Genomic DNA, 15,002 nt, shown 5'->3' on the forward strand with positions numbered 1-15,002 from the left:
CTGTTTGGGAGAGCTGTAAGAACCAAACTACCACAGTGGACCACTGATCAAACTCGGAATGCTGACAAGGTGCATGCAACTTACACTGCTCGAAAACGTCAAATGAAAATGTATGCTGACCAATGTCGGAGAACTGAAGAGACCATCTTCGACGAAGGTGACTGGGTGAAAGTGAAAGACTGATCCTCCATTTGCTGCTGAGCCTGTAAGAGTTGTGACGCTCAAGGAACATATGGTAATAGTGCAATATCCCAGAAAATCCATCAGATTGGATTCGTCACCATTCATGCATCAATCTAGACATTCACATGTCCCTGTGATGCCAGATAGGACTGCTCCACCTGATGGCCTAGATCAAATATCAACTCCTGTACCCTTAGGGTGCACCTCAACTACCTCTAACCATGCAATCTGGCAGAACAGTGAAGGCACCTAGACAACTTATAAAAATAATATAATGTTGCTGTTGTGTATACCTTTTTATTTAACAACGGGGAGATGTAGTGTCTTGAGACAATGAGCACCAGGACCCCGTGATTCTGGGGGGACTGAATGAAAGAATTATATAACCATTTTGGGAGTTGTAAAGATGTGGGTGTTAACGGTTAGGAGATAAAGAGAAGTTCTGTTGTACGTTGATGAATAAAGACGTTGGTTACAAGCTTGTTTGTGGCATGTTCATTTTCCATGCTCCCGGGTTGGGGAGAATGCAACACTCAGTATTCTGTCCAATGCATTCTCAGCAAGCAATGACTCTCTCTGCAAAAAATGTCCCTCTTTCGATTAAAGTCACTTTTCAATAAATTTCTGAACTGACTCATTTCCATTCGCCATCCGTTTTATTGTGTATAGAAAGTTAGGTGCATGTCAAAGATTTATTACTCTAAAGAAAGCATTCACAATATTAAGAAATATGACATCTTCAAACCTTCTTGGGAGGGCTTTTGTATATCTACATGGTGCAAGTGCTGATCTATGGAGCCTCAATAGAAATATCGAGATGTTCAAATTAGCTAACAAGTTTCTCTATCCACATTTAATAGACTGTTCCTTCATTAGATGAACAAAAAACTATAATCGGCATGACTAGTCACCCAAAATGGGGAATCGACATCTTTCAGCACTTCTTGGATTGGGGTGATCCAATGCTTTATTCAGGAAAGACAAGAAACTTTTTGTAGACACAAACCTACCTCTCTAATACCAGGATCAATGGTCAGGGGACAGCTCTGAAAATATTAATTACATTACAGTGAGGATTGTCTACTTTCTATAGGCCATGTGCACATGAAAGATGACTGCAGAGTCATTGCTCTATGACGAGGTTGATATAAGTGTATTCCAGTGATCCCTAATTACCTCAACCTAGCACTTTTCATTATTTTTAGGAGTTTCTGAGCACCTATCAGTGATTGATATCTTTTATTGTCCTCTGTCAGTAATTAAAGTAAACTTGGCTCATACTCATAAGCTATATGTTTTATTTTATATAACCCTTTATGAAGCCATTTACTCCAACTTTTTGTTACATCTGCAGTTCTAGTGAATTCTATTCATTATGCCTTACCAGCACCCTTCTTGAAGACCTTTGTCAATAATCAGTGTCTCTCAAATTCCCTTTTAGAAATGAATGCCTCTCATTATCTTCTATATGCATTCAATGTTATTCCATGCAATCTATTTGTGATCCAAGACTCTTTTTGCACCCTGTCAGTTACTGCCTCTTCTGTCATCAAGCACTGTCTCTCATTGCAACCTATCAGTGATCATTGTATCTCAGTGCACTTTTTCAGCAACCTAAGTTAGTCAGTGCTATAAGTGAACAATGTGCTTTATTACACATTATGAATGATAAATGCCTCTTTGTGAAGCTTAACAGTGATTGATGTACCGGGAACATACTCTTTTTATTGATCAACATTTCTTAGTGCACTATATTAGCAATGAATCATGTGATCATTACAGATGATTGATATCTCTTGGTGCTCCTGATCAGTGACTAATGACCCTCGGAAATCCTCATCATCGACCAGTGTATCACAGTGCCCTCAATTGGACTGACATTGGCTAGTCTCAGTTGACCCTATTGGGGATCAATGTTTCTCAATAAACCATATTAATGATCACAGTCTCTCAGTGATCTTCACTAGGCATCAAAGGTTGTCAGTGACCTTTATAAGTGATTTGTGCCTTTTGATGCACTGCACCAGTCATAGATGCCTTTGTGATCATTATAGGTGTATCTTATCAATGATCCATGTCACTCAATGATACTTATCAGTACCTATGTCTATCAGTGATCAATGCCTCTCAGGGGACACTAACAGTGATCAGAATCCCATGACGAATCCTATCAGTGATCATGGCCTCTCAGTGATCCTGCTCAGTGATCAAAGTCTCTCCGTGACCTCTTGCTACACCTAGTCAGTGATCAAAGTCTGGTTTTCAGTGCCAGTGTTCAGTGTCCTTAATTAACCCTGGGCGTAGTTTGCATAGTAGCGCTACGCGTAGCTACTCGAAATGCACTTCGCACTACGCGAGTTACGTGTAGCTATGCCAACTGCATGGTGCAGTAGGGAAAATGCTGTTTGCACTGATTGCACAGTGCCCGATGCTTGTCCACCCTGTGCAGTCATTGCAAACCACATCTTGCACAGTGCAAGCAGTCGTTTCCTCCCGCTCAAGTAGATTTGTACTCGAGCTCCAGCTTTCTCAACGTGGACTGGTAGTTTCTCATCACGAGTGGCCGCAAGCATGCGTGACCACTCGCAATGAGAAACCTGACCTCCCCGCGTTGAGAATCTCGCCGGGAGGTTTATTTCCACGCTTGCGATCAGCACCTTGATGTTGCTGATTGTGAACAAGGAAAAAGTCTCGCTGGGATGTTGATTTTTCTTGCTCGCGGTCCCCAACTTGACGTTGCGGACAACGAGCAAGCAAAAAATGCCCGCTGCACTACGCGTTTTTGCACTGTGCTACGCGCAATTCGCATAGCGCATAGTAGCGCAAACTACGCACGTTCCGCAAGCGTAGCATTGTCCTATGCCCAGGGTTGCTCTTTATGGCAGATGTCTCTAGTGGTATGAGAGAAAGCATCCAAGGCTTCTGTCAATCATTTACCGTACCATCCACCCCAGCAGTGCCTCTTGCAAGGAGACAGGTTGTATTTGAGGTCTTTACAATGCTGTTCTCAAAGAAAATGTACGCAAAAAATGAAACTTGGCTCATGCTGTAAACTCTACTGTTTATTTTATATACGTACATATTATGAAATTGTCATTATTTAACAATAAAATAGACATGATGTCAGCATGCAATATCTTCATAGCTGGTTAGCAGAACAATCAGACATCCAGGGCCGCAGTACCCAAACTCCAGTGCGGCATGTCTTAATGTGTCTTCATGATGAGGGATAACGTCCAGGGTGGTTAACGTGGAACCCCTGTGGTCAATAGTGTGCAGGCCATGAAGGTTAGTTGTATTTAGTTACGGTTCCATGCTGACAACATGTTCTATTGCTCTACATTAGAATATGGTGGAAAAACTGAAATGACTTGCTTCTCAGGGAACAAAGAGAGATAGGGACCTTCTGCAGCACCGTCTTCTCCATAAAACCAAGGTGATTATAGCAGTTCTGGGCAGGTGAGGCTGTGAAGAAATAAGAAGACATCAGACTTTTACATAACTTCATATAACCCTCTAGTCTTAATCCATTGGTAAGTGGAAGGACATACTTCTAAAGTTCCCTAAAATAGCTGCACAGTCCTACAGGCGTCTGCTTTTTTCCATCTGTAAATTGCTGTGAGGCTAATGATTTTTTATCTGTGGAAACTGAAACAGAAACTGCTCATGGTCCAGCTCTGAAATACCTTGTGGACAAGTAATGAAAATGGTCCACCTTTCAGCCTCATAGAGCAGCTTCCTTGATAATGGGTGGCTGCATGTTCGATGTAAGGTGAAATGATATATGGGGAATGGACTTTACCAGTATCTATAACCAGTACTCATAAAAGTTAGCTCTACCTGTGGTGTGTGTTTTGTGCTGTATTCCTAACTTACTGCCTGTGTTTGTGTGTGTATATAGGCATGTGTGTGTGTGCTTGCATGCATATGTGAATTTGTTTGGTGATGCTTTGGTACATGCATGCCTGAGTTCCCAGGTAGTAAAGATGCATGCCTATAGCCATGCTCTCAGATCGCAGGCACACTTCTCCCATTAAGTGTCTAAATGTATTGTATCTCGGTTGCCATAGTTACTTCTGCACTGGTGTATGTGGCCCACCTCACATCTTTCAGATGGACGTCTGCTAAAGGAAACTACTTAGTTTATACAGTGTGTCACACAGCTAGAATCAGCATCCAGTTGCGGCTTTATTGGGCCATCATTAGAAAAATGCATTCAAATAATTTGTCCCTAATAGGCTCAATGTGTCAATCCTGAAACCAGCATGAAGTTGGTTTGAGGTGGCCCCTTGGCTTGATCTTCATAAGAACCTGAATGTGTACTGTATTTTTGCTGAACGATATGACCCTGAACTTGGTTATTGGGACTTGTAATGTTGAAACGTTGATATGTCATCTGGTCAATTCTCCTGTAGGTGGACCTAAGCCTTGAATGAGAGGGCCGACTGCCTGTCTGTTGAAGAGCTTTGAGTTACAAGGAGATCCTTGTTCTTTCAGAAAGAGTCAATGATATTTGGCCATCTTTCCACTCCTCTCTAGAGCTTAAGGGCACTGCTTAAATTAGGGACATTAGGGACGCGTCTGCACCCGTCAGCGCAAAGGACTCTGGTCATCCACTACCTACATTCAGGTATGTCTAGGGAGTTCTTACTGTCCCGAAATGGGCCTCATGTACATTGTCATGATGTTTTACATCCTGACAAATGGCTTGGCCCGGTTTGCTGTGGTCTTTGTAAGCTTACGCTTACCCCTGAGCTTATCCGGAAAACATCTTCGCTTTCTTCTGTCCTACGGGGAGGATTAATTAACGCACGGTCACTCTCCAAGAATGCCCAGAACATTCATGATCTTATTGTGGAGACCAACCTTGACTGGCTCCTGGTCACAGAAACGTGGCTAAAACCCTCGTGTAATCCCGATTTAGCCATAGCCCTCCCGCAGAACTTTCTCATCCAACACTTAGATAGATCTGAATTACGGGGAGGGGGGCTAGCTATTATCTACCGTAACTCCCTTAAATGTTCCACTCAAGAACTTGCAGATATTAAAGGGGCAGAGGCGCTAGCCTTCTCTTTGGCCATCCATGACTCTTATACCTTTTCTGGTGCCCTCATCTATCGCCCTCTGGGACCCCCAACAAAGTTCCTGGAAACTGTGGCCGATGTACTGAGCGAATTAGCGCCTAGATTCTCCCATTTCACAGTACTGGGCGACTTAAACCTGCACTTAGATTCCCTTAAGGAACCAGGAGTTGGTTGCTTTATGGATATTATTGACGTGCTTGGACTCACTCTCCTGAACCGCGGACCCACTCATTTAGCAGGACATCTACTGGACTGTATTTGCTCTAACTCCACTAGCCTGAGAGTTAAGCCTCCTAGCCCCCAGACTTGGACCGATCATTTCTTTGTCCCTTTTCATATTGTACTAAATCCTACACCTACAGTCACCTCTATACAAAGTATTAAAAGTCCCGACGGAAAATACACTCCTAACTGGAAAGAACTACCCAGCAGACCGGATGTTGTAGAAAAGCTAAAAGCCAGTATACCGGTTCCATCAGGCCATACCTCTGCTGGCAATCAGAACTTTTGCGACTGGATTGCCAGAGCGGGTGCCTCGCTGAGATCAACCAGCAATAATAATTCAAGGACCATTAAGACCAAAAAGAGTGCCCCATGGTTCTCATCGGCCTTGAAATTGGAACTGGGAGAAGTAAGAGCCTTGAAACGGAGGTGGCGTAGGAATTACGATGCCACTGCCCGTAACGTCTATAGGTCAGCAAGACGGAAATATCATGCTGGAATAAAGTCAGCCAAGAAAGCCCATTATCTACAGGCCCTCTCCATGGCGGGCCAGGGACAAAAAGAAATCTTCAAGATAGTAAAGGATTTTATGAATCCATCTGCCCTCTCGCAGGAGATTACTCCGTCCCAAAATCTCTGCAATGCAATATCTGACTATTTTGATAATAAGATCCTTGCCATCGTGAAGACTTTCCCTTTAGCACCCGCTATGTCGGTAGTTCCTGAACAGACAGAGGAGGTGAGGACTCTTGCCCGCTTGGAGGAATTTGCCCCGGTCTCCCTTGAAGAGACCTCTAAGGCTATTCTGGCCAGCAAATCTGGATCTCCTTTTGACCCCTGTCCCCCTGTAGTCCTACAGACCTTATAGAGGTGGTTAATCCTTTTTTCAATAGGATTATTAACTCATCATTAGCCATGGCAGACATTCCTAATGACTGGAAGCTTGCAGCTGTCAAGCCTCTCCAGAAAAAGGCACTAGCTGACCCTACCATCCTATCCAACCTGCGCCCTATTTCCCTGCTTCCTGTGCTGTTCAAACTGGTGGAAAAGTTCGTCAATAGTCAACTGACGAGTTTTTTGGAGGAAAACAACAGTCTACACCCCAACCAGTCAGGGTTTCGGTCAAAGCACTCCAACGACGGCCCTGCTATTTACAGCAGAGACCCTCCGAACGGCCATGGACCAGGGAAACAAGGCTGTCTTAATCCTACTCGACCTGTCGGCAGCCTTTGATACGGTCTCACATAACATCTTAGTGAACCGGTTGGCTGCCGCAGGAGTAGGAGGGCAGGTCTTGGCATGGCTCAGGAACTTCCTCAGCTATAGATGCCAAGTCACAGTGTTGGGTCAATACCAGTCTGAAGCTAAGGTCATCAGTTCCGGGGTCCCTCAGGGCTCGAGTCTAAGTCCTGTACTTTTTAATCTGTACATTGTACCCCTAGTGAAACTGATCGCGTCATTTCAGATCAGCACAATATCATACGCTGACGACACCCAGCTCATTCTGGTGTTGGACAGGGAACGGCCTGGTGCCGAGGATGACCTTAAGGAGTGTCTAGCAGCAACATTTAAATGGATGACTAACAATCATTTAAAATGTAATGCTGGAAAGACTGAAATCTTGCCATTCGGGAATTACAATCTGTTTTCCCCAAAAATGTGTTGGCCTGCTGATGCAGAAGCTCCCCCCAACACTATAACATCTGCTCGTAACTTGGGTATCAAGTTCGACGATCAACTGTCTTTCAAACATCAAGCGGTGGCCGTAGCCGGGACGTGCTTCCAGATTATAAAGGCTTTGAGGATGTTTTTTTATCTTCTCCCGCTGTCGGCCAGAAAAACAGTCGCAGTGGCCCTGATAAATTCCAGGTTGGATTATTGTAATGGCTTATATGCTGGAGCTAACAAAGCCGTTCTCCATAGGTTACAAATGGTCCAACATGCAGCGGCCCTCCTTGTATTACGTTGGCCCCGTAGGTCTTCAGCTTCAGCAGTACTTAATGTACTCCACTGGCTACCAATAGGTAAAAGGATTCTTTTTAAGATTCTTATAATTACCTTCAGGGCATTTCAACAGCAAGGGCCTAAATACCTGTGTAATGAGTTCAAAAGATATCACCCGACACGCTGTTTGAGGTCCACCAGTCTGAATCGGCTCACAATCCCTCGATTCAAGCTGGTAACAAAAGGTGGCAAATCCCTTTTTGTACTGGGCGCTAAGGCCTGGAATAAGCTCCCGCCCTCCTTACGATCATTGTCCCAAGAAACACATTTCAGGAAAGCATTAAAAACCTGTGTCTTCTCTTTATCTGATGTTGCCTGTAGGGCGCTGGTGTAGTGTGTAGTGCATAGTGCAAGTTATCTCTTTTCCCTCCAACCCCTTCATCTGGGCTGGGTGAGCGCCAAGATACTCCTTGGAGTGATAGGAGCGCTATAAAAGTGTCCTTTACATTACATTACATTACATATAGGACTAATTCCAGCATCCAAATAGATTTTTTAACTAAACTATGCAAATTACAGTTCGGCAGCTTTGACGCCTTGACTTTGCTAGTGAACAGCACAAATGGAATATTCTTTGTGTCTTCTCACAAAAGTGAGCCCTCTGTGCTTGCCATGCTCCAGCCCTGTGTCTGAATCAGTCACTGATGGATTTTATCCTAGGGTTTCTGAGGCCTCTGGTAAACTTGGATGATGTCTAGTGATACACTTGGTTCCATTGATCCCTATCTGGTGAGTTGTTGAAAACCAGATAACAAGGATTGACTAGGTCCCCAAATTTCAGATTGTATAGCCCAGTTTTTCACTGGAACCAGAAGACGCTTCCAAAAACGTGCTATGGCCAGAAGACACTAACCAAGTTAGGGGTTGACTTACGGCTTGGCAGATGTCACGTCCATCCTACTTAGCCTACTTAGAGGGGGTTTGAAAAAATACACACTAGATAGAGTGAATGAGACACCATGTGATTTTTGGCGGATGACCAACATTTGTCAAAGATTAAATCCTCCCACAGACATTTTGAGTTGTAAAATCTTTGAAGAATTGCCTGTAGACCAAACCATCAAAAAGTGTTTGACTCGGAGACACTCACTTCCAGGGTACCAAGATTTTCTTTACTGTGATCTAGCCATAATGAGCTACTGGCCTGTCAAGACCCAGTACCCCAGAGCACCTACAAATTCAACCTTGACTGGACAGGTGGTGTAATCACCCCTTACTTAGATATAGTATACCTATATCTACCTTATATATAGACACATATGCACTTATCCGTCACTCCTATGGTAGGCCTCGACAATCCTGGAGGCAGAGTGTTTGGTTTTATGTGAGAGGGTGCTCTGGCATGAGCTGAGCCCCTCTGCAGCTTTTGGAACCATCTCCTTATAGCTGTTGTATGATATAGCCATACCATATACTCTTAAGTGCATTATAATCCTCACGGGTATTGATAACTTTGGTTTGGTTTTATCAAAACATGTCGTGTAAGGTGTCAAACACTTTGGAATACTACCCCCACGCCAGTTCTGGCTGCGGGGGTAGCATTCCACCCTTCTAGAGGAGAAGACATGTCCACCAGTGGATATGGGGAATGAAACAATGTTACTCAATTAGTCATGTGTAAATCTGACGAATATCTATACTTACAGGAAGAATTTACTTGTAGTGTGAAGCACGGATATGTACTCATTCATTTTGTACTGGAACGTTTGCATGTTAATGTATCAATAAAAATAACACAAAAAAAGTATATATATCTCCACACCTAAATCCACCTTTAACCAGTTAATCTCAACAGAATGGGGAATACCGACGCAGCCCTGGTTTTCTAAATGAAATTCCACATGATATTCCCTTTCGAGAGGGGAATAGTGCTTCCATTTACTGTCTGTTCTAAACAGGTTGTAAATGAGAGTTGGGAGACTGGAGTGGGGCCAAGTATTTTCAAGGATCGGCTTGTGCATGGGCTCTTAATGGAAAAGCTAAACCTTGTCTTGGGTCTGCTTGTTCACTTAATTTGTAGGATTGCAATTGTCTATTAAAATTTATTTTAATATGAACAACTGCAGCAACCAAAATGCATTGTGTAATTAATGTCTACTCAGTCAAGGCAAGTAACCTAAGGTCTAATACAAAGGTTATATAGCAGACGAAATGCAAAAGTACTTATCAACAAGGTCCATTAGGCAATCGAAGCTCAGAAAAGGAAAAGGGGCTACTCAAGGAGAGAATTTCTCCAGAGTGTGATTGAAGTAGGTTTGATTGAGCGCCATCACACAAGGGTGCATATTTACAAGGACTTAACGCCACTGTAGCGGCAATTTTTTTACGCTAAAGCAGCTTTTTTTCATTGCCTTATTTACAAATTGCCAGTAACTGCAGTTAGCGGCACTTTTCCAGCCTAAACGTGAATTTTCAAGATCACCACTCCTGTTAACAGGACTTAATGAAAATGAGATGCAAGAATTTTCTGCTAACCCCACTTTGCCATATTTACAATTAAATTTCCATCCGGCGATAAACCCTCAAAACTGCTGCTAAGTACAGTTAGAGGCCGTTTTTAAGACCAGAAAATAGCTGGTCTTAAACTTGGTGCAAACACTTGGAGCCTCATGTCAGAGGTTCTGGGGCTGGACAGCGCTGCAAGGAATGCTGCTGCCCTGCGACAAAACAAAAGGGCAGGAATGCACACTATCAATAAGATAGGGGGTGTTCTTGGGCCTCATTCATGAAAAGTTTTGCATCGCTGCGACAACACAGCATTGCATCACTTTTCACTGCGCCTTCTTGTAACACCATGGATGCACTGTATTCACTGTACAATGCTTCATGGCACAATTAATGACGTCTGGAATCCTGACTTATCTGTCAGCGCTAAAGTCACACATTGCTGCAGTTGTGTCAAAAGCATGACGCAACTCCAGAAATGCATGGGGCCAGTCTATCCTGTGTCATGGCATCACCCTTAAGCCTGCCATGAGGCAGGCGTAAGGTTCTGACACAGTGGCATCCTAGAATTGTTGGGAACGCCCACCTTTTCTTTTTTTAAACCTTTATTTATAAAGTTTTCTTGACATTCAGCAAGAGAGAACAACAACCAGGTAGGTTACACATGTCCACAATGCATCTCCAAGCGTATACATATAGAGAATCAAAATACGGCAGCTGGTGAGCCTAAACAGGGCAGATACATGCAGATAACATTTCGCAGGCTGGTCTTCATCACGTGGTACAACTGTTATACAACAGCACTACATTACAATAATGTGGTTCTCATTTGTTTAGTCTGAGGGGCATCAAACAACATAGCTATACATCAACAAGCGTCAAGAAGACAGAGCCCGTCTATAATCTTGCATTGGTATCATTGTAAGCCACCCATCCCTATACTCAAGCTGTCTCAGCCGTGACATAGAGCAAGCAACAGGCAGGGTGGGCTGATCTTGTGCACAGGATTCGTTGGATACATTATCTCATATAGGAGTCTAAGGGATATCCCAGAGAGTATCAGTGAGGGCACCCGTACCAACCTCTACCCTTGACTGCCAGTGTCTGAGTCAGTTGACGCCTCCGCACCTTTCAATAAGTAGTTCTGCAATGGACCCCATATATCGCCTGGCCTACTGCGCACTGGTAGCAAATCTGCATATACACTGTTCTGGTCCTGGCAATAAATCATATCTGCCATCCATTCCTTGAACTTTGGGGCCCTTCCTCTGCCCCATCTGCATGCCACACGTCTTTTGGCTAAGAGTAGCGCAACTTCCACAAACCTGCGAACCGTCTTAGGTATGTCCCGTGTGTACCCCAATACCATTATTAACGGATCACTATCGAGCACTTCTCCAGTCATGGTCTGCAAACCATCCCGTATCTCCGACCAGTAGTCATATATACCAGGACACTCCCATGCCAAGTGGATAAATCCCGCCCCTTCCGCCTTGCAGCGTTCACACCTATCGTTGTCCGCCAAGCGAAATCGTAGCTTTCTAACAGGTGTATAATAAAATCTCTGTAGAAACTTGAAATGAATAATTTTCAGCCTGTTGCTAGATGAAATCCTAGCTGTGAGGGCACTACAATATTGCCACTGATCGTCAGAAATAATTTTACCCAGGTCCTCGCTCCACTGTTTACGCGCGGAGCTCTCAGGTCCCTGTCGTTGCAATCTGATATTGTTGTACAATCTGGAGACGATATGGCGACCATCGGATAACAGCATTGCGTGAAGTGGCAACACCACGTCGGGTTCCTTCGGGAACTCGGGAAGGAGCGTTCTGAGCCCCTGCCGAAGCCTAACGTAATAGAAAACCTCTAGAGGAGTGGGTTCAACATCCTGAAACAATCGTTCCCTGGTACGGAACTGCCCTTCGAGGAATAAATCTCCCCACTTGGCAACCTTTAGGCGCTTACACATCAGCTGAAATCCAGCCTCTTGTAGGAGCGGCATATCGGGGTGATACGAGAGGGGCATAGCAGGTGAATACAGCTGCGTGACATTAAGAGTCCTCGCAATGCGAGTCCAAGCATCTATGGTGCATGTTACCGTAGTGAACGGCGTATCAATATCCTGCACCGAACCGTGTATCAAGCCACTAAGCGGCAGAGGTCGTGCAATCCAGTCTTCTGCTGCGACCTGTGGCATACAGGGCGTGGGGTTAACCCAGTGGTAGGCGTGTTGTGCCTGTGCAGCTAAATAATAGACTTCAAAGTCAGGGACGTCAAAGCCTCCCCTCTCATAAGGCTGGGTGAGAATGTCCCAACGCACCCGTGGTTGTTTGCCTCCCCAGAAAAGACGAAGAAGTTCCGACCTCAGTTGTTTAAAAAAAAAGGCACCAGGGAAATAAGGAACGTTCTGAAATAGGTATAAGAACTTCGGCAATATCACCATCTTTATCAATGACGCCCTCCCTGCCATTGACAACGGCAGTGTCTGCCACCGTGTAACGTCATCCGCCAGTTTCGATACAGCCACTCCGTAATTCATCCTCAGTGTCTCCTCCCTGCTCAGTGATATCTGTATCCCCAGATATTTAAGATCTGTATCGCACCACTCCAGGGGATAATCTAACTGAAATTTTTGGACAGCACCAGTGAGCGGGAAAAACTGAGATTTTTTCCAATTGATCTGCACTCCCGATATTCGTCCGAAAACCAGGAATTCTCTTAGTATAGGATTAAGAGTAGCTTGCGGGTCTTTCACGTAGATCGTGATGTCGTCCGCATACAATGATATGCCAATTTGGCGTTGGTAGCACCGAAAAGCGCTGTTTCTATGCAGTTGGCGGATACGACAGGCCAGCGGCTCTATCGCTATGGCAAAAAGCAATGGGGAGAGAGGGCACCCCTGTCTAGTGCCTCTGGTTATCGGTATCGGGGAAGACAACAACCCGTTAGTAACTACTTTGGCCGTCGGAGCAGTGTATAGCAGCTCCACCCAGTTAACAAACATCTTCGGGAACCCCATCCTGTGCAATATAGCAATTAGGTATGCCCATTCAACCGAGTCGAATGCTTTTGTGGCATCGAGGAACACGGCGGCTACCGGAATATCTGGGGCAATTGTCTGAATCAAAGAGAACAGCTTCCTGAGATTATGCGACGTCGCACGGCCCGGCACGAAACCAGCCTGATCAGGTAAAACCAGTTTGGTCATTATCAGAGAAAGGCGCGTCGCTAGTACTTTAGCAAGGATTTTAGCGTCACAATTTATGAGTGACAGTGGAGGATAGGAGTCCGTATCCGTCGGGGTTTTCCCCGGTTTTAACAGGGAGGTAATAACTACTTCTCGCATCGACCCCGGCAACATACCTACATCCAAAGATTCCACATATACTTCACGAAGGACTGGTGCCATGATATCGATGTAGCATTTATAGAACTCCGCAGGGAGTCCGTCCAGTCCCGTCGCCTTACCATTAGACAGTGACATTATTGCATCACGTATCTCATCTATCTCCAGCGGCGCGCTAAGGAACGCCCTATGCACATCGCTGATCCAACATAGCGCGATGTCGTCCAAAAAACCGCCCACGTCTACTGCACCAGTCTGCTTTGAAGTGTAAAGATGGCTATAATGCGACACAAACTCCCGCTGAATACTCTCAGTGTCCCTACACCGTGTGCCGTCTCGTGTCATAATTTCTAACACATTTGAGCTAAATCGCGGCTTCCTCGTCACTGCAGCCAACACTTTGCCCGGACGTTCCCCCTCGCAATACCGTCGCGCTGTCCAGTGCTTTCCCTTGAAGTTGACCTCTCTCGCCGCTTCTGCCTCATATTCAGTCAATTTATCTCGAAATATCTTATGGATCCCTGCGTCCAGACTGGTTGTCATGGCTATTTCTAGTTCTCTCAGTTCTTGTTCTAATCTGCTCAACGTCCTTTGTATATCCCTCAACACCCCTCCGCCCTTAGATATGCAAATTCCTCTGATCGTGACTTTGAATGCCTCCCACACCATTTCCACACTAGCCACCGAATCTTTGTTCCTAGGAAAGAATTCTTCAATTTCAACTCCCAATTCAGTTTTGAAAACTGTATCCAGCAGCATGGACGGGAGCATCCTCCAAGGTGGTCTCAATTTATTATGACCCGGCACAGCAAGGGACACCAGTACCGGACAGTGGTCAGAGTAAGTTCTCGACAAATGTGTTACCGCTCCAATCCCTTCACATAATCCCCGCGTCACAAAACAGTAGTCCAACCTGGCCCACGTATTTGTGCGTGAAGTAAAGTGTGTGCCTTCCCTGCGTGTGGGGTGCGCATGTCTCCAGCTATCTATTAGCCCAGCTTCCTCTATGATGCCCACCAACATGTCTCGCGCTTGTTTATTATATTGTACGCAGCCATCTGATCTATCCATACCAGGGAATAGTGTGACATTAAAATCCCCTCCCCCAAATAACGTGAGTAGCTCCCACCCCCAAGACATGGCCCCACAACATCGTGAAGAAGTCTGGCGTGTCAACATTAGGTGCGTAGCAACTCACAATCACCACAGTATCCGTGCCCAACCTCCCCCACACTATTACAAAGCGACCATTAGGGTCCAGTATGTCCCCCAACAAGTGGAAAGCAGTGGAGTTCTTGATCAGCACGGCAGTGCCCCTTGAGTACGAAGAATAGGATGAGAATTTTCTGATCACAGCCCATTTTCTAGCAAATGTGGGATCTATCTGTGGCTTAAAGTGTGTCTCCTGCAACAGTGCTATGGTCACATTATGCCTATCCAAATAAGCAAGTATATGTCTGCCCTTCCTAGCATCATTAATGCCCCGCACATTCCATGACAGAATCGACAATGAATTCTTACATTTATCAGCCATAATCATCTGTATCAAATATAGAGTCACATCCATCCGCCCGTCCCCTCCACCCGCCAGCCAAATCGTAACAATAGCTCCTGTGGACATGCAAGTGCCTGTGCACCCATTGACCGTAGTAACCAACCATCCCATTCCCCTTACGCCTCCCCCTCCTCCTCCCGCACTTTGTAAACAACCCAACAAC

General features: G+C 45.0%; 1 protein-coding gene across 2 annotated transcripts in view; it reads right to left on the reverse strand.

Moving 5' to 3' along the window:
• Positions 1–3,232: 3,232 nt before the first annotated feature.
• The window catches only part of LOC144823811 (uncharacterized), a 194,712-nt gene continuing 182,942 nt past the window's right edge, over positions 3,233–15,002 (reverse strand). For both annotated transcript variants that reach the window (XM_078682663.1, XM_078682664.1), the window contains exon 10: positions 3,233–3,648. The gene's annotated coding sequence lies outside the window, so the exon portion shown is untranslated. The remainder of the gene's footprint in view (positions 3,649–15,002) is intronic.

The sequence above is a fragment of the Lissotriton helveticus genome, chromosome 3_1 (assembly GCF_964261635.1).
Source record: "Lissotriton helveticus chromosome 3_1, aLisHel1.1, whole genome shotgun sequence".
Lineage (NCBI taxonomy): Eukaryota > Metazoa > Chordata > Amphibia > Caudata > Salamandridae > Lissotriton > Lissotriton helveticus.